Genomic DNA, 26792 nt, shown 5'->3' on the forward strand with positions numbered 1-26792 from the left:
GCTCCGAATGTCCACTTGCATTTTCTACAGAAAGAGTGTTCAGAACTGCGCAATCAAAAGTATGGTTTAACTCGGTTAGCTTAATGAAAAAATCAGAAATAAGTTTCACACAATGCTTCTGTGTAGTTTTTATTTGAAGATATTATTTTTCCCAATAGAGGCCTCTTAGCGCTCAGAATGTCCAATTGCAGTTTCTACAGAAAGAGTGTTTCAGAACGGCTCAATCAAAATTAAGGTTCAACTCTGTTAGTTGAATGCACAGAACAGAAAGAAGATTCATACAATGCTTCTGTGTAGTTTATATTTGAACATATTCTTTTTTCCACTATTACCCACTTAGCGCTACGAATGTCCAGTTGCATTTTCTACAGACAGAGTGTTTCAAAACTGCTCAATTAAAAGTATGGTTTAACTCTGTTAGCTGAATGCTCAGATCAGAAAGAAGTTTCACAGAATGCTTCTGTGTAGTTTATATTTGAATATATTCCTTTTTCCACTACTACTCTCTTAGCGCTCCAAATGTCCAGTTGCATTTTCTACAGAAAGAGTGTTCAGATCTGCTCAATCAAAAGTATGGTTTAACTCTGTTAGCTGAATGCACAGATCAGAAAGAAGTTTCACAGAATGATTCTGTGTAGTTTATATTTGGAAACATTCCTTTTTCCACTATTACCCTCTTAGCGCTCCGAATCTCCACTTGCATTTTCTACAGAAAGAGTGTTTCAGAACGGCTCAATCAAAACTAAGGTTCAACTCTTTAGTTGAACAAACAGAACAGAAAGAAGTTTCACACAATTCTTCTGTGTAGTTTTTATTTGTAGACATTCTTTTTCCCAATATAGGCCTCTTAGCGCTCAGAATGTCCAATTGCAGTTTCTACAGAAAGAGTGTTTCAGAACGGCTCAATCAAAAGTAAGGTTCAACTCTGTTAGTTGAATGCACAGAACAGAAAGAAGTTTCATACAAGGCTTCTGGGTAGTTTATATTTGAACATATTCTTTTTTCCACTATTACCCACTTAGCGCTACGAATGTCCAGTTGCATTTTCTACAGACAGAGTGTTTCAAAACTGCTCAATCAAAAGTATGGTTTAACTCTGTTAGCTGAATGCTCAGATCAGAAAGAAGTTTCACAGAATGCTTCTGTGTAGTTTATATTTGAATATATTCCTTTTTCCACTACTACGCTCTTAGCGCTCCAAATGTCCAGTTGCATTTTCTACAGAAAGAGTGTTCAGTTCTGCTCAATCAAAAGTATGGTTTAACTCTGTTAGCTGAATGCACAGATCAGAAAGAAGTTTCACCGAATGATTCCGTGTAGTTTATATTTGAAGACATTCCTTTTTCCACTATTACCCTCTTAGCGCACCGAATCTCCACTTGCATTTTCTACAAAAAGAGTGTTTCATAACTGCTCAATCAAAACTAAGGTTCAACTCTTTTAGTTGAACAAACAGAACAGAAAGAAGTTTCACACAATTCTTCTGTGTAGTTTTTATTTGTAGACATTCTTTTTCCCAATATAGGCCTCTTAGCGCTCAGAATGTCCAATTGCAGTTTCTACAGAAAGAGTGTTTCAGAACGGCTCAATCAAAAGTAAGGTTCAACTCTGTTAGTTGAATGCACAGAACAGAAAGAAGTTTCATACAATGCTTCTGTGTAGTTTATATTTGAACATATTTTTTTTCCACTATTACCCACTTAGCGCTACGAATGTCCAGTTGCATTTTCTACAGACAGAGTGTTTCAAAACTGCTCAGTCAAAAGTATGGTTTAACTCTGTTAGCTGAATGCTCAGATCAGAAAGAAATTTCACAGAATGCTTCTGTGTAGTTTATATTTGAATATATTCCTTTTTCCACTACTACTCTCTTAGCGCTCCAAATGTCCAGTTGCATTTTCTACAGAAAGAGTGTTCAGATCTGCTCAATCAAAAGTATGGTTTAACTCTGTTAGCTGAATGCACAGATCAGAAAGAAGTTTCACAGAATGATTCTGTGTAGTTTATATTTGGAGACATTCCTTTTTCCACTATTACCCTCTTAGCGCTCCGAATCTCCACTTGCATTTTCTACAGAAAGAGTGTTTCAGAACGGCTCAATCAAAACTAAGGTTCAACTCTTTTAGTTGAAAAAACAGAACAGAAAGAAGTTTCACACAATTCTTCTGTGTAGCTTTTATTTGTAGACATTCTTTTTCCCAATATAGGCCTCTTAGCGCTCAGAATGTCCAATTGCAGTTTCTACAGAAATCGTGTTTCAGAACGGCTCAATCAAAAGTAAGGTTCAACTCTGTTAGTTGAATGCACAGAACAGAAAGAAGTTTCATACAAGGCTTCTGTGTAGTTTATATTTGAACATATTCTTTTTTCCACTATTACCCACTTAGCGCTAAGAATGTCCAGTTGCATTTTCTACAGACAGAGTGTTTCAAAACTGCTCAATCAAAAGTATGGTTTAACTCTGTTAGCTGAATGCTCAGATCAGAAAGAAGTTTCACAGAATGCTTCTGTGTAGTTTATATTTGAATATATTCCTTTTTCCACTACTACGCTCTTAGCGCTCCAAATGTCCAGTTGCATTTTCTACAGAAAGAGTGTTCAGATCTGCTCAATCAAAAGTATGGTTTAACTCTGTTAGCTGAATGCACAGATCAGAAAGAAGTTTCACCGAATGATTCCGTGTAGTTTATATTTGAAGACATTCCTTTTTCCACTATTACCCTCTTAGCGCTCCGAATCTCCACTTGCATTTTCTACAAAAAGAGTGTTTCATAACTGCTCAATCAAAAATATGTTTTATCTCTGTTAACTGAATTTACAGATCAGAAATAAGTTTCACAGAATGCATCTGTGTAGTTTTTATTTGAAGATATTCTTTTTCCCAATATAGGCCTCTTAGCGCTTAGCATGTCCAATTGCAGTTTCTACAAAAAGAGTGTTTCAGAACGGCTCAATCAAAAGTAAGGTTCAACTCTGTTAGTTGAATGCACAGAACAGAAAGAATTTTCACAGAATGCTACTGTGTAGTTTATATTTGAATATATTCCTTTTTCCACAATTACCCTCTTAGCGCTCCGAATGTCCACTTGCATTTTCTACAGAAAGAGTGTTCAGAACTGCGCAATCAAAAGTATGGTTTAACTCGGTTAGCTTAATGAACATATCAGAAATAAATTTCACACAATGCTTCTGTGTAGTTTTTATTTGAAGATATTATTTTTCCCAATAGAGGCCTCTTAGCGCTCAGAATGTCCAATTGCAGTTTCTACAGAAAGAGTGTTTCAGAAAGGCTCAATCAAAAGTAAGGTTCAACTCTGTTAGTTGAATGCACAGAACAGAAAGAAGTTTCATACAATGCTTCTGTGTAGTTTATATTTGAACATATTCTTTTTTCCACTATTACCCACTTAGCGCTACGAATGTCCAGTTGCATTTTCTACAGACAGAGTGTTTCAAAACTGCTCAATTAAAAGTATGGTTTAACTCTGTTAGCTGAATGCTCAGATCAGAAAGAAGTTTCACAGAATGCTTCTGTGTAGTTTATATTTGAATATATTCCTTTTTCCACTACTACTCTCTTAGCGCTCCAAATGTCCAGTTGCATTTTCTACAGAAAGAGTGTTCAGATCTGCTCAATCAAAAGTATGGTTTAACTCTGTTAGCTGAATGCACAGATCAGAAAGAAGTTTCACAGAATGATTCTGTGTAGTTTATATTTGGAGACATTCCTTTTTCCACTATTACCCTCTTAGCGCTCCGAATCTCCACTTGCATTTTCTACAGAAAGAGTGTTTCAGAACGGCTCAATCAAAACTAAGGTTCAACTCTTTTAGTTGAACAAACAGAACAGAAAGAAGTTTCACACAATTCTTCTGTGTAGTTTTTATTTGTAGACATTCTTTTTCCCAATATAGGCCTCTTAGCGCTCAGAATGTCCAATTGCAGTTTCTACAGAAAGAGTGTTTCAGAACGGCTCAATCAAAAGTAAGGTTCAACTCTGTTAGTTGAATGCACAGAACAGAAAGAAGTTTCATACAAGGCTTCTGTGTAGTTTATATTTGAACATATTCTTTTTTCCACTATTACCCACTTAGCGCTACGAATGTCCAGTTGCATTTTCTACAGACAGAGTGTTTCAAAACTGCTCAATCAAAAGTATGGTTTAACTCTGTTAGCTGAATGCTCAGATCAGAAAGAAGTTTCACAGAATGCTTCTGTGTAGTTTATATTTGAATATATTCCTTTTTCCACTACTACGCTCTTAGCGCTCCAAATGTCCAGTAGCATTTTCTACAGAAAGAGTGTTCAGATCTGCTCAATCAAAAGTATGGTTTAACTCTGTTCGCTGAATGCACAGATCAGAAAGAAGTTTCACCGAATGATTCCGTGTAGTTTATATTTGAAGACATTCCTTTTTCCACTATTACCCTCTTAGCGCTCCGAATCTCCACTTGCATTTTCTACAAAAAGAGTGTTTCATAACTGCTCAATCAAAAATATGTTTTATCTCTGTTAACTGAATTTACAGATCAGAAATAAGTTTCACAGAATGCATCTGTGTAGTTTTTATTTGAAGATATTCTTTTTCCCAATATAGGCCTCTTAGCGCTTAGCATGTCCAATTGCAGTTTCTACAGAAAGAGTGTTTCAGAACGGCTCAATCAAAAGTAAGGTTCAACTCTGTTAGTTGAATGCACAGAACAGAAAGAATTTTCACAGAATGCTACTGTGTAGTTTATATTTGAATATATTCCTTTTTCCACAATTACCCTCTTAGCGCTCCGAATGTCCACTTGCATTTTCTACAGAAAGAGTGTTCAGAACTGCGCAATCAAAAGTATGGTTTAACTCGGTTTGCTTAATGAACATATCAGAAATAAGTTTCACACAATGCTTCTGTGTAGTTTTTATTTGAAGATATTATTTTTCCCAATAGAGGCCTCTTAGCGCTCAGAATGTCCAATTGCAGTTTCTACAGAAAGAGTGTTTCAGAAAGGCTCAATCAAAAGTAAGGTTCAACTCTGTTAGTTGAATGCACAGAACAGAAAGAAGATTCATACAATGCTTCTGTGTAGTTTATATTTGAACATATTCTTTTTTCCACTATTACCCACTTAGCGCTACGAATGTCCAGTTGCATTTTCTACAGACAGAGTGTTTCAAAACTGCTCAATTAAAAGTATGGTTTAACTCTGTTAGCTGAATGCTCAGATCAGAAAGAAGTTTCACAGAATGCTTCTGTGTAGTTTATATTTGAATATATTCCTTTTTCCACTACTACTCTCTTAGCGCTCCAAATGTCCAGTTGCATTTTCTACAGAAAGAGTGTTCAGATCTGCTCAATCAAAAGTATGGTTTAACTCTGTTAGCTGAATGCACAGATCAGAAAGAAGTTTCACAGAATGATTCTGTGTAGTTTATATTTGGAAACATTCCTTTTTCCACTATTACCCTCTTAGCGCTCCGAATCTCCACTTGCATTTTCTACAGAAAGAGTGTTTCAGAACGGCTCAATCAAAACTAAGGTTCAACTCTTTTAGTTGAACAAACAGAACAGAAAGAAGTTTCACACAATTCTTCTGTGTAGTTTTTATTTGTAGACATTCTTTTTCCCAATATAGGCCTCTTAGCGCTCAGAATGTCCAATTGCAGTTTCTACAGAAAGAGTGTTTCAGAACGGCTCAATCAAAAGTAAGGTTCAACTCTTTTAGTTGAATGCACAGAACAGAAAGAAGTTTCATACAAGGCTTCTGGGTAGTTTATATTTGAACATATTCTTTTTTCCACTATTACCCACTTAGCGCTATGAATGTCCAGTTGCATTTTCTACAGACAGAGTGTTTCAAAACTGCTCAATCAAAAGTATGGTTTAACTCTGTTAGCTGAATGCTCAGATCAGAAAGAAGTTTCACAGAATGCTTCTGTGTAGCTTATATTTGAATATATTCCTTTTTCCACTACTACGCTCTTAGCGCTCCAAATGTCCAGTTGCATTTTCTACAGAAAGAGTGTTCAGTTCTGCTCAATCAAAAGTATGGTTTAACTCTGTTAGCTGAATGCACAGATCAGAAAGAAGTTTCACCGAATGATTCCGTGTAGTTTATATTTGAAGACATTCCTTTTTCCACTATTACCCTCTTAGCGCTCCGAAACTCCACTTGCATTTTCTACAAAAAGAGTGTTTCATAACTGCTCAATCAAAACTAAGGTTCAACTCTTTTAGTTGAACAAACAGAACAGAAAGAAGTTTGACACAATTCTTCTGTGTAGTTTTTATTTGTAGACATTCTTTTTCCCAATATAGGCCTCTTAGCGCTCAGAATGTCCAATTGCAGTTTCTACAGAAAGAGTGTTTCAGAACGGCTCAATCAAAAGTAAGGTTCAACTCTGTTAGTTGAATGCACAGAACAGAAAGAATTTTCACAGAATGCTACTGTGTGGTTTATATTTGAATATATTCCTTTTTCCACAGTTACCCTCTTAGCGCTCCGAATGTCCACTTGCATTTTCTACAGAAAGAGTGTTCAGAACTGCGCAATCAAAAGTATGGTTTAACTCGGTTAGCTTAATGAAAAAATCAGAAATAAGTTTCACACAATGCTTCTGTGTAGTTTTTATTTGAAGATATTATTTTTCCCAATAGAGGCCTCTTAGCGCTCAGAATGTCCAATTGCAGTTTCTACAGAAAGAGTGTTTCAGAAAGGCTCAATCAAAAGTAAGGTTCAACTCTGTTAGTTGAATGCACAGAACAGAAAGAAGATTCATACAATGCTTCTGTGTAGTTTATATTTGAACATATTCTTTTTTCCACTATTACCCACTTAGCGCTACGAATGTCCAGTTGCATTTTCTACAGACAGAGTGTTTCAAAACAGCTCAATTAAAAGTATGGTTTAACTCTGTTAGCTGAATGCTCAGATCAGAAAGAAGTTTCACAGAATGCTTCTGTGTAGTTTATATTTGAATATATTCCTTTTTCCACTACTACTCTCTTAGCGCTCCAAATGTCCAGTTGCATTTTCTACAGAAAGAGTGTTCAGATCTGCTCAATCAAAAGTATGGTTTAACTCTGTTAGCTGAATGCACAGATCAGAAAGAAGTTTCACCGAATGATTCCGTGTAGTTTATATTTGAAGACATTCCTTTTTCCACTATTACCCTCTTAGCGCACCGAATCTCCACTTGCATTTTCTACAAAAAGAGTGTTTCATAACTGCTCAATCAAAACTAAGGTTCAACTCTTTTAGTTGAACAAACAGAACAGAAAGAAGTTTCACACAATTCTTCTGTGTAGTTTTTATTTGTAGACATTCTTTTTCCCAATATAGGCCTCTTAGCGCTCAGAATGTCCAATTGCAGTTTCTACAGAAAGAGTGTTTCAGAACGGCTCAATCAAAAGTAAGGTTCAACTCTGTTAGTTGAATGCACAGAACAGAAAGAAGTTTCATACAATGCTTCTGTGTAGTTTATATTTGAACATATTTTTTTTCCACTATTACCCACTTAGCGCTACGAATGTCCAGTTGCATTTTCTACAGACAGAGTGTTTCAAAACTGCTCAGTCAAAAGTATGGTTTAACTCTGTTAGCTGAATGCTCAGATCAGAAAGAAATTTCACAGAATGCTTCTGTGTAGTTTATATTTGAATATATTCCTTTTTCCACTACTACTCTCTTAGCGCTCCAAATGTCCAGTTGCATTTTCTACAGAAAGAGTGTTCAGATCTGCTCAATCAAAAGTATGGTTTAACTCTGTTAGCTGAATGCACAGATCAGAAAGAAGTTTCACAGAATGATTCTGTGTAGTTTATATTTGGAGACATTCCTTTTTCCACTATTACCCTCTTAGCGCTCCGAATCTCCACTTGCATTTTCTACAGAAAGAGTGTTTCAGAACGGCTCAATCAAAACTAAGGTTCAACTCTTTTAGTTGAAAAAACAGAACAGAAAGAAGTTTCACACAATTCTTCTGTGTAGCTTTTATTTGTAGACATTCTTTTTCCCAATATAGGCCTCTTAGCGCTCAGAATGTCCAATTGCAGTTTCTACAGAAATCGTGTTTCAGAACGGCTCAATCAAAAGTAAGGTTCAACTCTGTTAGTTGAATGCACAGAACAGAAAGAAGTTTCATACAAGGCTTCTGTGTAGTTTATATTTGAACATATTCTTTTTTCCACTATTACCCACTTAGCGCTAAGAATGTCCAGTTGCATTTTCTACAGACAGAGTGTTTCAAAACTGCTCAATCAAAAGTATGGTTTAACTCTGTTAGCTGAATGCTCAGATCAGAAAGAAGTTTCACAGAATGCTTCTGTGTAGTTTATATTTGAATATATTCCTTTTTCCACTACTACGCTCTTAGCGCTCCAAATGTCCAGTTGCATTTTCTACAGAAAGAGTGTTCAGATCTGCTCAATCAAAAGTATGGTTTAACTCTGTTAGCTGAATGCACAGATCAGAAAGAAGTTTCACCGAATGATTCCGTGTAGTTTATATTTGAAGACATTCCTTTTTCCACTATTACCCTCTTAGCGCTCCGAATCTCCACTTGCATTTTCTACAAAAAGAGTGTTTCATAACTGCTCAATCAAAAATATGTTTTATCTCTGTTAACTGAATTTACAGATCAGAAATAAGTTTCACAGAATGCATCTGTGTAGTTTTTATTTGAAGATATTCTTTTTCCCAATATAGGCCTCTTAGCGCTTAGCATGTCCAATTGCAGTTTCTACAAAAAGAGTGTTTCAGAACGGCTCAATCAAAAGTAAGGTTCAACTCTGTTAGTTGAATGCACAGAACAGAAAGAATTTTCACAGAATGCTACTGTGTAGTTTATATTTGAATATATTCCTTTTTCCACAATTACCCTCTTAGCGCTCCGAATGTCCACTTGCATTTTCTACAGAAAGAGTGTTCAGAACTGCGCAATCAAAAGTATGGTTTAACTCGGTTAGCTTAATGAACATATCAGAAATAAATTTCACACAATGCTTCTGTGTAGTTTTTATTTGAAGATATTATTTTTCCCAATAGAGGCCTCTTAGCGCTCAGAATGTCCAATTGCAGTTTCTACAGAAAGAGTGTTTCAGAAAGGCTCAATCAAAAGTAAGGTTCAACTCTGTTAGTTGAATGCACAGAACAGAAAGAAGTTTCATACAATGCTTCTGTGTAGTTTATATTTGAACATATTCTTTTTTCCACTATTACCCACTTAGCGCTACGAATGTCCAGTTGCATTTTCTACAGACAGAGTGTTTCAAAACTGCTCAATTAAAAGTATGGTTTAACTCTGTTAGCTGAATGCTCAGATCAGAAAGAAGTTTCACAGAATGCTTCTGTGTAGTTTATATTTGAATATATTCCTTTTTCCACTACTACTCTCTTAGCGCTCCAAATGTCCAGTTGCATTTTCTACAGAAAGAGTGTTCAGATCTGCTCAATCAAAAGTATGGTTTAACTCTGTTAGCTGAATGCACAGATCAGAAAGAAGTTTCACAGAATGATTCTGTGTAGTTTATATTTGGAGACATTCCTTTTTCCACTATTACCCTCTTAGCGCTCCGAATCTCCACTTGCATTTTCTACAGAAAGAGTGTTTCAGAACGGCTCAATCAAAACTAAGGTTCAACTCTTTTAGTTGAACAAACAGAACAGAAAGAAGTTTCACACAATTCTTCTGTGTAGTTTTTATTTGTAGACATTCTTTTTCCCAATATAGGCCTCTTAGCGCTCAGAATGTCCAATTGCAGTTTCTACAGAAAGAGTGTTTCAGAACGGCTCAATCAAAAGTAAGGTTCAACTCTGTTAGTTGAATGCACAGAACAGAAAGAAGTTTCATACAAGGCTTCTGTGTAGTTTATATTTGAACATATTCTTTTTTCCACTATTACCCACTTAGCGCTACGAATGTCCAGTTGCATTTTCTACAGACAGAGTGTTTCAAAACTGCTCAATCAAAAGTATGGTTTAACTCTGTTAGCTGAATGCTCAGATCAGAAAGAAGTTTCACAGAATGCTTCTGTGTAGTTTATATTTGAATATATTCCTTTTTCCACTACTACGCTCTTAGCGCTCCAAATGTCCAGTAGCATTTTCTACAGAAAGAGTGTTCAGATCTGCTCAATCAAAAGTATGGTTTAACTCTGTTCGCTGAATGCACAGATCAGAAAGAAGTTTCACCGAATGATTCCGTGTAGTTTATATTTGAAGACATTCCTTTTTCCACTATTACCCTCTTAGCGCTCCGAATCTCCACTTGCATTTTCTACAAAAAGAGTGTTTCATAACTGCTCAATCAAAAATATGTTTTATCTCTGTTAACTGAATTTACAGATCAGAAATAAGTTTCACAGAATGCATCTGTGTAGTTTTTATTTGAAGATATTCTTTTTCCCAATATAGGCCTCTTAGCGCTTAGCATGTCCAATTGCAGTTTCTACAGAAAGAGTGTTTCAGAACGGCTCAATCAAAAGTAAGGTTCAACTCTGTTAGTTGAATGCACAGAACAGAAAGAATTTTCACAGAATGCTACTGTGTAGTTTATATTTGAATATATTCCTTTTTCCACAATTACCCTCTTAGCGCTCCGAATGTCCACTTGCATTTTCTACAGAAAGAGTGTTCAGAACTGCGCAATCAAAAGTATGGTTTAACTCGGTTTGCTTAATGAACATATCAGAAATAAGTTTCACACAATGCTTCTGTGTAGTTTTTATTTGAAGATATTATTTTTCCCAATAGAGGCCTCTTAGCGCTCAGAATGTCCAATTGCAGTTTCTACAGAAAGAGTGTTTCAGAAAGGCTCAATCAAAAGTAAGGTTCAACTCTGTTAGTTGAATGCACAGAACAGAAAGAAGATTCATACAATGCTTCTGTGTAGTTTATATTTGAACATATTCTTTTTTCCACTATTACCCACTTAGCGCTACGAATGTCCAGTTGCATTTTCTACAGACAGAGTGTTTCAAAACTGCTCAATTAAAAGTATGGTTTAACTCTGTTAGCTGAATGCTCAGATCAGAAAGAAGTTTCACAGAATGCTTCTGTGTAGTTTATATTTGAATATATTCCTTTTTCCACTACTACTCTCTTAGCGCTCCAAATGTCCAGTTGCATTTTCTACAGAAAGAGTGTTCAGATCTGCTCAATCAAAAGTATGGTTTAACTCTGTTAGCTGAATGCACAGATCAGAAAGAAGTTTCACAGAATGATTCTGTGTAGTTTATATTTGGAAACATTCCTTTTTCCACTATTACCCTCTTAGCGCTCCGAATCTCCACTTGCATTTTCTACAGAAAGAGTGTTTCAGAACGGCTCAATCAAAACTAAGGTTCAACTCTTTTAGTTGAACAAACAGAACAGAAAGAAGTTTCACACAATTCTTCTGTGTAGTTTTTATTTGTAGACATTCTTTTTCCCAATATAGGCCTCTTAGCGCTCAGAATGTCCAATTGCAGTTTCTACAGAAAGAGTGTTTCAGAACGGCTCAATCAAAAGTAAGGTTCAACTCTTTTAGTTGAATGCACAGAACAGAAAGAAGTTTCATACAAGGCTTCTGGGTAGTTTATATTTGAACATATTCTTTTTTCCACTATTACCCACTTAGCGCTATGAATGTCCAGTTGCATTTTCTACAGACAGAGTGTTTCAAAACTGCTCAATCAAAAGTATGGTTTAACTCTGTTAGCTGAATGCTCAGATCAGAAAGAAGTTTCACAGAATGCTTCTGTGTAGCTTATATTTGAATATATTCCTTTTTCCACTACTACGCTCTTAGCGCTCCAAATGTCCAGTTGCATTTTCTACAGAAAGAGTGTTCAGTTCTGCTCAATCAAAAGTATGGTTTAACTCTGTTAGCTGAATGCACAGATCAGAAAGAAGTTTCACCGAATGATTCCGTGTAGTTTATATTTGAAGACATTCCTTTTTCCACTATTACCCTCTTAGCGCTCCGAAACTCCACTTGCATTTTCTACAAAAAGAGTGTTTCATAACTGCTCAATCAAAACTAAGGTTCAACTCTTTTAGTTGAACAAACAGAACAGAAAGAAGTTTGACACAATTCTTCTGTGTAGTTTTTATTTGTAGACATTCTTTTTCCCAATATAGGCCTCTTAGCGCTCAGAATGTCCAATTGCAGTTTCTACAGAAAGAGTGTTTCAGAACGGCTCAATCAAAAGTAAGGTTCAACTCTGTTAGTTGAATGCACAGAACAGAAAGAATTTTCACAGAATGCTACTGTGTGGTTTATATTTGAATATATTCCTTTTTCCACAGTTACCCTCTTAGCGCTCCGAATGTCCACTTGCATTTTCTACAGAAAGAGTGTTCAGAACTGCGCAATCAAAAGTATGGTTTAACTCGGTTAGCTTAATGAAAAAATCAGAAATAAGTTTCACACAATGCTTCTGTGTAGTTTTTATTTGAAGATATTATTTTTCCCAATAGAGGCCTCTTAGCGCTCAGAATGTCCAATTGCAGTTTCTACAGAAAGAGTGTTTCAGAAAGGCTCAATCAAAAGTAAGGTTCAACTCTGTTAGTTGAATGCACAGAACAGAAAGAAGATTCATACAATGCTTCTGTGTAGTTTATATTTGAACATATTCTTTTTTCCACTATTACCCACTTAGCGCTACGAATGTCCAGTTGCATTTTCTACAGACAGAGTGTTTCAAAACAGCTCAATTAAAAGTATGGTTTAACTCTGTTAGCTGAATGCTCAGATCAGAAAGAAGTTTCACAGAATGCTTCTGTGTAGTTTATATTTGAATATATTCCTTTTTCCACTACTACTCTCTTAGCGCTCCAAATGTCCAGTTGCATTTTCTACAGAAAGAGTGTTCAGATCTGCTCAATCAAAAGTATGGTTTAACTCTGTTAGCTGAATGCACAGATCAGAAAGAAGTTTCACCGAATGATTCCGTGTAGTTTATATTTGAAGACATTACTTTTTCCACTATTACCCTCTTAGCGCTCCGAATCTCCTCTTGCATTTTCTACAAAAAGAGTGTTTCATAACTGCTCAATCAAAAATATGTTTTATCTCTGTTAACTGAATTTACAGATCAGAAATAAGTTTCACAGAATGCATCTGTGTAGTTTTTATTTGAAGTTATTCTTTTTCCCAATATAGGCCTCTTAGCGCTTAGCGTGTCCAATTGCAGTTTCTACAGAAAGAGTGTTTCAGAACGGCTCAATCAAAAGTAAGGTTCAACTCTGTTAGTTGAATGCACAGAACAGAAAGAATTTTCACAGAATGCTACTGTGTAGTTTATATTTGAATATATTCCTTTTTCCACAATTACCCTCTTAGCGCTCCGAATGTCCACTTGCATTTTCTACAGAAAGAGTGTTCAGAACTGCGCAATCAAAAGTATGGTTTAACTCGATTAGCTTAATGAACATATCAGAAATAAGTTTCACACAATGCTTCTGTGTAGTTTTTATTTGAAGATATTATTTTTCCCAATAGAGGCCTCTTAGCGCTCAGAATGTCCAATTGCAGTTTCTACAGAAAGAGTGTTTCAGAAAGGCTCAATCAAAAGTAAGGTTCAACTCTGTTAGTTGAATGCACAGAACAGAAAGAAGATTCATACAATGCTTCTGTGTAGTTTATATTTGAACATATTCTTTTTTCCACTATTACCCACTTAGCGCTACGAATGTCCAGTTGCATTTTCTACAGACAGAGTGTTTCAAAACAGCTCAATTAAAAGTATGGTTTAACTCTGTTAGCTGAATGCTCAGATCAGAAAGAAGTTTCACAGAATGCTTCTGTGTAGTTTATATTTGAATATATTCCTTTTTCCACTACTACTCTCTTAGCGCTCCAAATGTCCAGTTGCATTTTCTACAGAAAGAGTGTTCAGATCTGCTCAATCAAAAGTATGGTTTAACTCTGTTAGCTGAATGCACAGATCAGAAAGAAGTTTCACCGAATGATTCCGTGTAGTTTATATTTGAAGACATTCCTTTTTCCACTATTACCCTCTTAGCGCTCCGAATCTCCACTTGCATTTTCTACAAAAAGAGTGTTTCATAACTGCTCAATCAAAACTAAGGTTCAACTCTTTTAGTTGAACAAACAGAACAGAAAGAAGTTTGACACAATTCTTCTGTGTAGTTTTTATTTGTAGACATTCTTTTTCCCAATATAGGCCTCTTAGCGCTCAGAATGTCCAATTGCAGTTTCTACAGAAAGAGTGTTTCAGAACGGCTCAATCAAAAGTAAGGTTCAACTCTGTTAGTTGAATGCACAGAACAGAAAGAATTTTCACAGAATGCTACTGTGTAGTTTATATTTGAATATATTCCTTTTTCCACAATTACCCTCTTAGCGCTCCGAATGTCCACTTGCATTTTCTACAGAAAGAGTGTTCAGAACTGCGCAATCAAAAGTATGGTTTAACTCGGTTAGCTTAATGAAAAAATCAGAAATAAGTTTCACACAATGCTTCTGTGTAGTTTTTATTTGAAGATATTATTTTTCCCAATAGAGGCCTCTTAGCGCTCAGAATGTCCAATTGCAGTTTCTACAGAAAGAGTGTTTCAGAACGGCTCAATCAAAATTAAGGTTCAACTCTGTTAGTTGAATGCACAGAACAGAAAGAAGATTCATACAATGCTTCTGTGTAGTTTATATTTGAACATATTCTTTTTTCCACTATTACCCACTTAGCGCTACGAATGTCCAGTTGCATTTTCTACAGACAGAGTGTTTCAAAACTGCTCAATTAAAAGTATGGTTTAACTCTGTTAGCTGAATGCTCAGATCAGAAAGAAGTTTCACAGAATGCTTCTGTGTAGTTTATATTTGAATATATTCCTTTTTCCACTACTACTCTCTTAGCGCTCCAAATGTCCAGTTGCATTTTCTACAGAAAGAGTGTTCAGATCTGCTCAATCAAAAGTATGGTTTAACTCTGTTAGCTGAATGCACAGATCAGAAAGAAGTTTCACAGAATGATTCTGTGTAGTTTATATTTGGAAACATTCCTTTTTCCACTATTACCCTCTTAGCGCTCCGAATCTCCACTTGCATTTTCTACAGAAAGAGTGTTTCAGAACGGCTCAATCAAAACTAAGGTTCAACTCTATAGTTGAACAAACAGAACAGAAAGAAGTTTCACACAATTCTTCTGTGTAGTTTTTATTTGTAGACATTCTTTTTCCCAATATAGGCCTCTTAGCGCTCAGAATGTCCAATTGCAGTTTCTACAGAAAGAGTGTTTCAGAACGGCTCAATCAAAAGTAAGGTTCAACTCTGTTAGTTGAATGCACAGAACAGAAAGAAGTTTCATACAAGGCTTCTGGGTAGTTTATATTTGAACATATTCTTTTTTCCACTATTACCCACTTAGCGCTACGAATGTCCAGTTGCATTTTCTACAGACAGAGTGTTTCAAAACTGCTCAATCAAAAGTATGGTTTAACTCTGTTAGCTGAATTCTCAGATCAGAAAGAAGTTTCACAGAATGCTTCTGTGTAGTTTATATTTGAATATATTCCTTTTTCCACTACTACGCTCTTAGCGCTCCAAATGTCCAGTTGCATTTTCTACAGAAAGAGTGTTCAGTTCTGCTCAATCAAAAGTATGGTTTAACTCTGTTAGCTGAATGCACAGATCAGAAAGAAGTTTCACCGAATGATTCCGTGTAGTTTATATTTGAAGACATTCCTTTTTCCACTATTACCCTCTTAGCGCTCCGAATCTCCACTTGCATTTTCTACAAAAAGAGTGTTTCATAACTGCTCAATCAAAACTAAGGTTCAACACTTTTAGTTGAACAAACAGAACAGAAAGAAGTTTGACACAATTCTTCTGTGTAGTTTTTATTTGTAGACATTCTTTTTCCCAATATAGGCCTCTTAGCGCTGAGAATGTCCAATTGCAGTTTCTACAGAAAGAGTGTTTCAGAACGGCTCAATCAAAAGTAAGGTTCAACTCTGTTAGTTGAATGCACAGAACAGAAAGAAGTTTCATACAATGCTTCTGTGTAGTTTATATTTGAACATATTCTTTTTTCCACTATTACCCACTTAGCGCTACGAATGTCCAGTTGCATTTTCTACAGACAGAGTGTTTCAAAACTGCTCAATCAAAAGTATGGTTTAACTCTGTTAGCTGAATGCTCAGATCAGAAAGAAATTTCACATAATGCTTCTGTGTAGTTTATATTTGAATATATTCCTTTTTCCACTACTACTCTCTTAGCGCTCCAAATGTCCAGTTGCATTTTCTACAGAAAGAGTGTTCAGATCTGCTCAATCAAAAGTATGGTTTAACTCTGTTAGCTGAATGCACAGATCAGAAAGAAGTTTCACAGAATGATTCTGTGTAGTTTATATTTGGAGACATTCCTTTTTCCACTATTACCCTCTTAGCGCTCCGAATCTCCACTTGCATTTTCTACAGAAAGAGTGTTTCAGAACGGCTCAATCAAAACTAAGGTTCAACTCTTTTAGTTGAACAAACAGAACAGAAAGAAGTTTCACACAATTCTTTTGTGTAGTTTTTATTTGTAGACATTCTTTTTCCCAATATAGGCCTCTTAGCGCTCAGAATGTCCAATTGCAGTTTCTACAGAAAGAGTGTTTCAGAACGGCTCAATCAAAAGTAAGGTTCAACTCTGTAAGTTGAATGCACAGAACAGAAAGAAGTTTCATACAAGGCTTCTGTGTAGTTTATATTTGAACATATTCTTTTTTCCACTATTACCCACTTAGCGCTACGAATGTCCAGTTGCATTTTCTACAGACAGAGTGTTTCAAAACTGCTCAATCAAAAGTATGGTTTAACTCTGTTAGCTGAATGCTCAGATCAGAAAGAAGTTTCACAGAATGCTTCTGTGTAGTTTATATTTGAATATATTCCTTTTTCCACTACTACGCTCTTAGCGCTCCAAATGTCCAGTTGCATTTTCTACAGAAAGAGTGTTCAGTTCTGCTCAATCAAAAGTATGGTTTAACTCTGTTAGCTGAATGCACAGATCAGAAAGAAGTTTCACCGAATGATTCCGTGTAGTTTATATTTGAAGACATTCCTTTTTCCACTATTACCCTCTTAGCGCTCCGAATCTCCACTTGCATTTTCTACAAAAAGAGTGTTTCATAACTGCTCAATCAAAACTAAGGTTCAACTCTTTTAGTTGAACAAACAGAACAGAAAGAAGTTTGACACAATTCTTCTGTGTAGTTTTTATTTGTAGACATTCTTTTTCCCAATATAGGCCTCTTAGCGCTCAGAATGTCCAATTGCAGTTTCTACAGAAAGAGTGTTTCAGAACGGCTCAATCAAAAGTAAGGTTCAACTCTGTTAGTTGAATGCACAGAACAGAAAGAATTTTCACAGAATGCTACTGTGTAGTTTATATTTGAATATATTCCTTTTTCCACAATTACCCTCTTAGCGCTCCGAATGTCCACTTGCATTTTCTACAGAAAGAGTGTTCAGAACTGCGCAATCAAAAGTATGGTTTAACTCGGTTAGCTTAATGAAAAAATCAGAAATAAGTTTCACACAATGCTTCTGTGTAGTTTTTATTTGAAGATATTATTTTTCCCAATAGAGGCCTCTTAGCGCTCAGAATGTCCAATTGCAGTTTCTACAGAAAGAGTGTTTCAGAACGGCTCAATCAAAATTAAGGTTCAACTCTGTTAGTTGAATGCACAGAACAGAAAGAAGATTCATACAATGCTTCTGTGTAGTTTATATTTGAACATATTCTTTTTTCCACTATTACCCACTTAGCGCTACGAATGTCCAGTTGCATTTTCTACAGACAGAGTGTTTCAAAACTGCTCAATTAAAAGTATGGTTTAACTCTGTTAGCTGAATGCTCAGATCAGAAAGAAGTTTCACAGAATGCTTCTGTGTAGTTTATATTTGAATATATTCCTTTTTCCACTACTACTCTCTTAGCGCTCCAAATGTCCAGTTGCATTTTCTACAGAAAGAGTGTTCAGATCTGCTCAATCAAAAGTATGGTTTAACTCTGTTAGCTGAATGCACAGATCAGAAAGAAGTTTCACAGAATGATTCTGTGTAGTTTATATTTGGAAACATTCCTTTTTCCACTATTACCCTCTTAGCGCTCCGAATCTCCACTTGCATTTTCTACAGAAAGAGTGTTTCAGAACGGCTCAATCAAAACTAAGGTTCAACTCTATAGTTGAACAAACAGAACAGAAAGAAGTTTCACACAATTCTTCTGTGTAGTTTTTATTTGTAGACATTCTTTTTCCCAATATAGGCCTCTTAGCGCTCAGAATGTCCAATTGCAGTTCCTACAGAAAGAGTGTTTCAGAACGGCTCAATCAAAAGTAAGGTTCAACTCTGTTAGTTGAATGCACAGAACAGAAAGATGTTTCATACAAGGCTTCTGGGTAGTTTATATTTGAACATATTCTTTTTTCCACTATTACCCACTTAGCGCTACGAATGTCCAGTTGCATTTTCTACAGACAGAGTGTTTCAAAACTGCTCAATCAAAAGTATGGTTTAACTCTGTTAGCTGAATTCTCAGATCAGAAAGAAGTTTCACAGAATGCTTCTGTGTAGTTTATATTTGAATATATTCCTTTTTCCACTACTACGCTCTTAGCGCTCCAAATGTCCAGTTGCATTTTCTACAGAAAGAGTGTTCAGTTCTGCTCAATCAAAAGTATGGTTTAACTCTGTTAGCTGAATGCACAGATCAGAAAGAAGTTTCACAGAATGATTCTGTGTAGTTTATATTTGGAGACATTCCTTTTTCCACTATTACCCTCTTAGCGCTCCGAATCTCCACTTGCATTTTCTACAGAAAGAGTGTTTCAGAACGGCTCAATCAAAACTAAGGTTCAACTCTTTTAGTTGAACAAACAGAACAGAAAGAAGTTTCACACAATTCTTTTGTGTAGTTTTTATTTGTAGACATTCTTTTTCCCAATATAGGCCTCTTAGCGCTCAGAATGTCCAATTGCAGTTTCTACAGAAAGAGTGTTTCAGAACGGCTCAATCAAAAGTAAGGTTCAACTCTGTAAGTTGAATGCACAGAACAGAAAGAAGTTTCATACAAGGCTTCTGTGTAGTTTATATTTGAACATATTCTTTTTTCCACTATTACCCACTTAGCGCTACGAATGTCCAGTTGCATTTTCTACAGACAGAGTGTTTCAAAACTGCTCAATCAAAAGTAGGGTTTAACTCTGTTAGCTGAATGCTCAGATCAGAAAGAAGTTTCACAGAATGCTTCTGTGTAGTTTATATTTGAATATATTCCTTTTTCCACTACTACGCTCTTAGCGCTCCAAATGTCCAGTTGCATTTTCTACAGAAAGAGTGTTCAGATCTGCTCAATCAAAAGTATGGTTTAACTCTGTTAGCTGAATGCACAGATCAGAAAGAAGTTTCACCGAATGATTCCGTGTAGTTTATATTTGAAGACATTCCTTTTTCCACTATTACCCTCTTAGCGCTCCGAATCTCCTCTTGCATTTTCTACAAAAAGAGTGTTTCATAACTGCTCAATCAAAAATATGTTTTATCTCTGTTAACTGAATTTACAGATCAGAAATAAGTTTCACAGAATGCATCTGTGTAGTTTTTATTTGAAGTTATTCTTTTTCCCAATATAGGCCTCTTAGCGCTTAGCGTGTCCAATTGCAGTTTCTACAGAAAGAGTGTTTCAGAACGGCTCAATCAAAAGTAAGGTTCAACTCTGTTAGTTGAATGCACAGAACAGAAAGAATTTTCACAGAATGCTACTGTGTAGTTTATATTTGAATATATTCCTTTTTCCACAATTACCCTCTTAGCGCTCCGAATGTCCACTTGCATTTTCTACAGAAAGAGTGTTCAGAACTGCGCAATCAAAAGTATGGTTTAACTCGATTAGCTTAATGAACATATCAGAAATAAGTTTCACACAATGCTTCTGTGTAGTTTTTATTTGAAGATATTATTTTTCCCAATAGAGGCCTCTTAGCGCTCAGAATGTCCAATTGCAGTTTCTACAGAAAGAGTGTTTCAGAAAGGCTCAATCAAAAGTAAGGTTCAACTCTGTTAGTTGAATGCACAGAACAGAAAGAAGATTCATACAATGCTTCTGTGTAGTTTATATTTGAACATATTCTTTTTTCCACTATTACCCACTTAGCGCTACGAATGTCCAGTTGCATTTTCTACAGACAGAGTGTTTCAAAACAGCTCAATTAAAAGTATGGTTTAACTCTGTTAGCTGAATGCTCAGATCAGAAAGAAGTTTCACAGAATGCTTCTGTGTAGTTTATATTTGAATATATTCCTTTTTCCACTACTACTCTCTTAGCGCTCCAAATGTCCAGTTGCATTTTCTACAGAAAGAGTGTTCAGATCTGCTCAATCAAAAGTATGGTTTAACTCTGTTAGCTGAATGCACAGATCAGAAAGAAGTTTCACCGAATGATTCCGTGTAGTTTATATTTGAAGACATTCCTTTTTCCACTATTACCCTCTTAGCGCTCCGAATCTCCACTTGCATTTTCTACAAAAAGAGTGTTTCATAACTGCTCAATCAAAAATATGTTTTATCTCTGTTAACTGAATTTACAGATCATAAATAAGTTTCACAGAATGCATCTGTGTAGTTTTTATTTGAAGATATTCTTTTTCCCAATATAGGCCTCTTAGCGCTTAGCATGTCCAATTGCAGTTTCTACAGAAAGAGTGTTTCAGAACGGCTCAATCAAAAGTAAGGTTCAACTCTGTTAGTTGAATGCACAGAACAGAAAGAATTTTCACAGAATGCTACTGTGTAGTTTATATTTGAATATATTCCTTTTTCCACAATTACCCTCTTAGCGCTCCGAAAGTCCACTTGCATTTTCTACAGAAAGAGTGTTCAGAACTGCGCAATCAAAAGTATGGTTTAACTCGGTTAGCTTAATGAACATATCAGAAATAAGTTTCACACAATGCTTCTGTGTAGTTTTTATTTGAAGATATTATTTTTCCCAATAGAGGCCTCTTAGCGCTCAGAATGTCCAATTGCAGTTTCTACAGAAAGAGTGTTTCAGAAAGGCTCAATCAAAAGTAAGGTTCAACTCTGTTAGTTGAATGCACAGAACAGAAAGAAGATTCATACAATGCTTCTGTGTAGTTTATATTTGAACATATTCTTTTTTCCACTATTACCCACTTAGCGCTACGAATGTCCAGTTGCATTTTCTACAGACAGAGTGTTTCAAAACTGCTCAATTAAAAGTATGGTTTAACTCTGTTAGCTGAATGCTCAGATCAGAAAGAAGTTTCACAGAATGCTTCTGTGTAGTTTATATTTGAATATATTCCTTTTTCCACTACTACTCTCTTAGCGCTCCAAATGTCCAGTTGCATTTTCTACAGAAAGAGTGTTCAGATCTGCTCAATCAAAAGTATGGTTTAACTCTGTTAGCTGAATGCACAGATCAGAAAGAAGTTTCACAGAATGATTCTGTGTAGTTTATATTTGGAAACATTCCTTTTTCCACTATTACCCTCTTAGCGCTCCGAATCTCCACTTGCATTTTCTACAGAAAGAGTGTTTCAGAACGGCTCAATCAAAACTAAGGTTCAACTCTTTTAGTTGAACAAACAGAACAGAAAGAAGTTTCACACAATTCTTCTGTGTAGTTTTTATTTGTAGACATTCTTTTTCCCAATATAGGCCTCTTAGCGCTCAGAATGTCCAATTGCAGTTTCTACAGAAAGAGTGTTTCAGAACGGCTCAATCAAAAGTAAGGTTCAACTCTGTTAGTTGAATGCACAGAACAGAAAGAAGTTTCATACAAGGCTTCTGGGTAGTTTATATTTGAACATATTCTTTTTTCCACTATTACCCACTTAGCGCTACGAATGTCCAGTTGCATTTTCTACAGACAGAGTGTTTCAAAACTGCTCAATCAAAAGTATGGTTTAACTCTGTTAGCTGAATGCTCAGATCAGAAAGAAGTTTCACAGAATGCTTCTGTGTAGTTTATATTTGAATATATTCCTTTTTCCACTACTACGCTCTTAGCGCTCCAAATGTCCAGTTGCATTTTCTACAGAAAGAGTGTTCAGTTCTGCTCAATCAAAAGTATGGTTTAACTCTGTTAGCTGAATGCACAGATCAGAAAGAAGTTTCACCGAATGATTCCGTGTAGTTTATATTTGAAGACATTCCTTTTTCCACTATTACCCTCTTAGCGCTCCGAATCTCCACTTGCATTTTCTACAAAAAGAGTGTTTCATAACTGCTCAATCAAAACTAAGGTTCAACTCTTTTAGTTGAACAAACAGAACAGAAAGAAGTTTGACACAATTCTTCTGTGTAGTTTTTATTTGTAGACATTCTTTTTCCCAATATAGGCCTCTTAGCGCTCAGAATGTCCAATTGCAGTTTCTACAGAAAGAGTGTTTCAGAACGGCTCAATCAAAAGTAAGGTTCAACTCTGTTAGTTGAATGCACAGAACAGAAAGAATTTTCACAGAATGCTACTGTGTAGTTTATATTTGAATATATTCCTTTTTCCACAATTACCCTCTTAGCGCTCCGAATGTCCACTTGCATTTTCTACAGAAAGAGTGTTCAGAACTGCGCAATCAAAAGTATGGTTTAACTCGGTTAGCTTAATGAAAAAATCAGAAATAAGTTTCACACAATGCTTCTGTGTAGTTTTTATTTGAAGATATTATTTTTCCCAATAGAGGCCTCTTAGCGCTCAGAATGTCCAATTGCAGTTTCTACAGAAAGAGTGTTTCAGAACGGCTCAATCAAAATTAAGGTTCAACTCTGTTAGTTGAATGCACAGAACAGAAAGAAGATTCATACAATGCTTCTGTGTAGTTTATATTTGAACATATTCTTTTTTCCACTATTACCCACTTAGCGCTACGAATGTCCAGTTGCATTTTCTACAGACAGAGTGTTTCAAAACTGCTCAATTAAAAGTATGGTTTAACTCTGTTAGCTGAATGCTCAGATCAGAAAGAAGTTTCACAGAATGCTTCTGTGTAGTTTATATTTGAATATATTCCTTTTTCCACTACTACTCTCTTAGCGCTCCAAATGTCCAGTTGCATTTTCTACAGAAAGAGTGTTCAGATCTGCTCAATCAAAAGTATGGTTTAACTCTGTTAGCTGAATGCACAGATCAGAAAGAAGTTTCACAGAATGATTCTGTGTAGTTTATATTTGGAAACATTCCTTTTTCCACTATTACCCTCTTAGCGCTCCGAATCTCCACTTGCATTTTCTACAGAAAGAGTGTTTCAGAACGGCTCAATCAAAACTAAGGTTCAACTCTATAGTTGAACAAACAGAACAGAAAGAAGTTTCACACAATTCTTCTGTGTAGTTTTTATTTGTAGACATTCTTTTTCCCAATATAGGCCTCTTAGCGCTCAGAATGTCCAATTGCAGTTTCTACAGAAAGAGTGTTTCAGAACGGCTCAATCAAACTAAGGTTCAACTCTGTTAGTTGAATGCACAGAACAGAAAGAAGTTTCATACAAGGCTTCTGGGTAGTTTATATTTGAACATATTCTTTTTTCCACTATTACCCACTTAGCGCTACGAATGTCCAGTTGCATTTTCTACAGACAGAGTGTTTCAAAACTGCTCAATCAAAAGTATGGTTTAACTCTGTTAGCTGAATTCTCAGATCAGAAAGAAGTTTCACAGAATGCTTCTGTGTAGTTTATATTTGAATATATTCCTTTTTCCACTACTACGCTCTTAGCGCTCCAAATGTCCAGTTGCATTTTCTACAGAAAGAGTGTTCAGTTCTGCTCAATCAAAAGTATGGTTTAACTCTGTTAGCTGAATGCACAGATCAGAAAGAAGTTTCACCGAATGATTCCGTGTAGTTTATATTTGAAGACATTCCTTTTTCCACTATTACCCTCTTAGCGCTCCGAATCTCCACTTGCATTTTCTACAAAAAGAGTGTTTCATAACTGCTCAATCAAAAATGTGTTTTATCTCTGTTAACTGAATTTACAGATCAGAAATAAGTTTCACAGAATGCATCTGTGTAGTTTTTATTTGAAGATATTCTTTTTCCCAATATAGGCCTCTTAGCGCTTAGCATGTCCAATTGCAGTTTCTACAGAAAGAGTGTTTCAGAACGGCTCAATCAAAAGTAAGGTTCAACTCTGTTTGTTGAATGCACAGAACAGAAAGGATTTTCACAGAATGCTACTGTGTAGTTTATATTTGAATATATTCCTTTTTCCACAATTACCCTCTTAGCGCTCCGAATGTCCACTTGCATTTTCTACAGAAAGAGTGTTCAGAACTGCGCAATCAAAAGTATGGTTTAACTCGGTTAGCTTAATGAACATATCAGAAATAAGTTTCACACAATGCTTCTGTGTAGTTTTTATTTGAAGATATTATTTTTCCCAATAGAGGCATCTTAGCGCTCAGAATGTCCAATTGCAGTTTCTACAGAAAGAGTGTTTCAGAAAGGCTCAATCAAAAGTAAGGTTCAACTCTGTTAGTTGAATGCACAGAACAGAAGGAAGTTTCATACAATGATTCTGTGTAGTTTATATTTGAACATATTCTTTTTTCCACTATTACCCACTTAGCGCTACGAATGTCCAGTTGTATTTTCTACAGACAGAGTGTTTCAAAACTGCTCAATTAAAAGTATGGTTTAACTCTGTTAGCTGAATGCTCAGATCAGAAAGAAGTTTCACAGAATGCTTCTGTGTAGTTTATATTTGAATATATTCCTTTTTCCACTACTACTCTCTTAGCGCTCCAAATGTCCAGTTGCATTTTCTACAGAAAGAGTGTTCAGATCTGCTCAATCAAAAGTATGGTTTAACTCTGTTAGCTGAATGCACAGATCAGAAAGAAGTTTCACAGAATGATTCTGTGTAGTTTATATTTGGAAACATTCCTTTTTCCACTATTACCCTCTTAGCGCTCCGAATCTCCACTTGCATTTTCTACAGAAGGAGTGTTTCAGAACGGCTCAATCAAAACTAAGGTTCAACTCTTTTAGTTGAACAAACAGAACAGAAAGAAGTTTCACACAATTCTTCTGTGTAGTTTTTATTTGTAGACATTCTTTTTCCCAATATAGGCCTCTTAGCGCTCAGAATGTCCAATTGCAGTTTCTACAGAAAGAGTGTTTCAGAACGGCTCAATCAAAAGTAAGGTTCAACTCTGTTAGTTGAATGCACAGAACAGAAAGAAGTTTCATACAAGGCTTCTGGGTAGTTTATATTTGAACATATTCTTTTTTCCACTATTACCCACTTAGCGCTACGAATGTCCAGTTGCATTTTCTACAGACAGAGTGTTTCAAAACTGCTCAATCAAAAGTATGGTTTAACTCTGTTAGCTGAATGCTCAGATCAGAAAGAAGTTTCACAGAATGCTTCTGTGTAGTTTATATTTGAATATATTCCTTTTTCCACTACTACGCTCTTAGCGCTCCAAATGTCCAGTTGCATTTTCTAGAGAAAGAGTGTTCAGTTCTGCTCAATCAAAAGTATGGTTTAACTCTGTTAGCTGAATGCACAGATCAGAAAGAAGTTTCACCGAATGATTCCGTGTAGTTTATATTTGAAGACATTCCTTTTTCCACTATTACCCTCTTAGCGCTCCGAATCTCCACTTGCATTTTCTACAAAAAGAGTGTTTCATAACTGCTCAATCAAAAATATGTTTTATCTCTGTTAACTGAATTTACAGATCAGAAATAAGTTTCACAGAATGCATCTGTGTAGTTTTTATTTGAAGATATTCCTTTTCCCAATATAGGCCTCTTAGCGCTTAGCATGTCCAATTGCAGTTTCTGCAGAAAGAGTGTTTCAGAACGGCTCAATCAAAAGTAAGGTTCAACTCTCTTAGTTGAATGCACAGAACAGAAAGAATTTTCAAAGAATGCTACTGTGTAGTTTATATTTGAATATATTCCTTTTTCCACAATTACCCTCTTAGCGCTCCGAATGTCCACTTGCATTTTCTACAGAAAGAGTGTTCAGAACTGCGCAATCAAAAGTATGGTTTAACTCGGTTAGCTTAATGAACATATCAGAAATAAGTTTCACACAATGCTTCTGTGTAGTTTTTATTTGAAGATATTATTTTTCCCAATAGAGGCCTCTTAGCGCTCAGAATGTCCAATTGCAGTTTCTACAGAAAGAGTGTTTCAGAAAGGCTCAATCAAAAGTAAGGTTCAACTCTGTTAGTTGAATGCACAGAACAGAAAGAAGTTTCATACAATGCTTCTGTGTAGTTTATATTTGAACATATTCTTTTTTCCACTATTACCCACTTAGCGCTACGAATGTCCAGTTGCATTTTCTACAGACAGAGTGTTTCAAAACTGCTCAATTAAAAGTATGGTTTAACTCTGTTAGCTGAATGCTCAGATCAGAAAGAAGTTTCACAGAATGCTTCTGTGTAGTTTATATTTGAATATATTCCTTTTTCCACAACTACTCTCTTAGCGCTCCAAATGTCCAGTTGCATTTTCTACAGAAAGAGTGTTCAGATCTGCTCAATCAAAAGTATGGTTTAACTCTGTTAGCTGAATGCACAGATCAGAAAGAAGTTTCACAGAATGATTCTGTGTAGTTTATATTTGGAAACATTCCTTTTTCCACTATTACCCTCTTAGCGCTCCGAATCTCCACTTGCATTTTCTACAGAAAGAGTGTTTCAGAACGGCTCAATCAAAACTAAGGTTCAACTCTTTTAGTTGAACAAACAGAACAGAAAGAAGTTTCACACAATTCTTCTGTGTAGTTTTTATTTGTAGACATTCTTTTTCCCAATATAGGCCTCTTAG

The sequence above is a fragment of the Symphalangus syndactylus genome, chromosome 16, assembly GCF_028878055.3.
Source record: "Symphalangus syndactylus isolate Jambi chromosome 16, NHGRI_mSymSyn1-v2.1_pri, whole genome shotgun sequence".
Classification (NCBI taxonomy): domain Eukaryota; kingdom Metazoa; phylum Chordata; class Mammalia; order Primates; family Hylobatidae; genus Symphalangus; species Symphalangus syndactylus.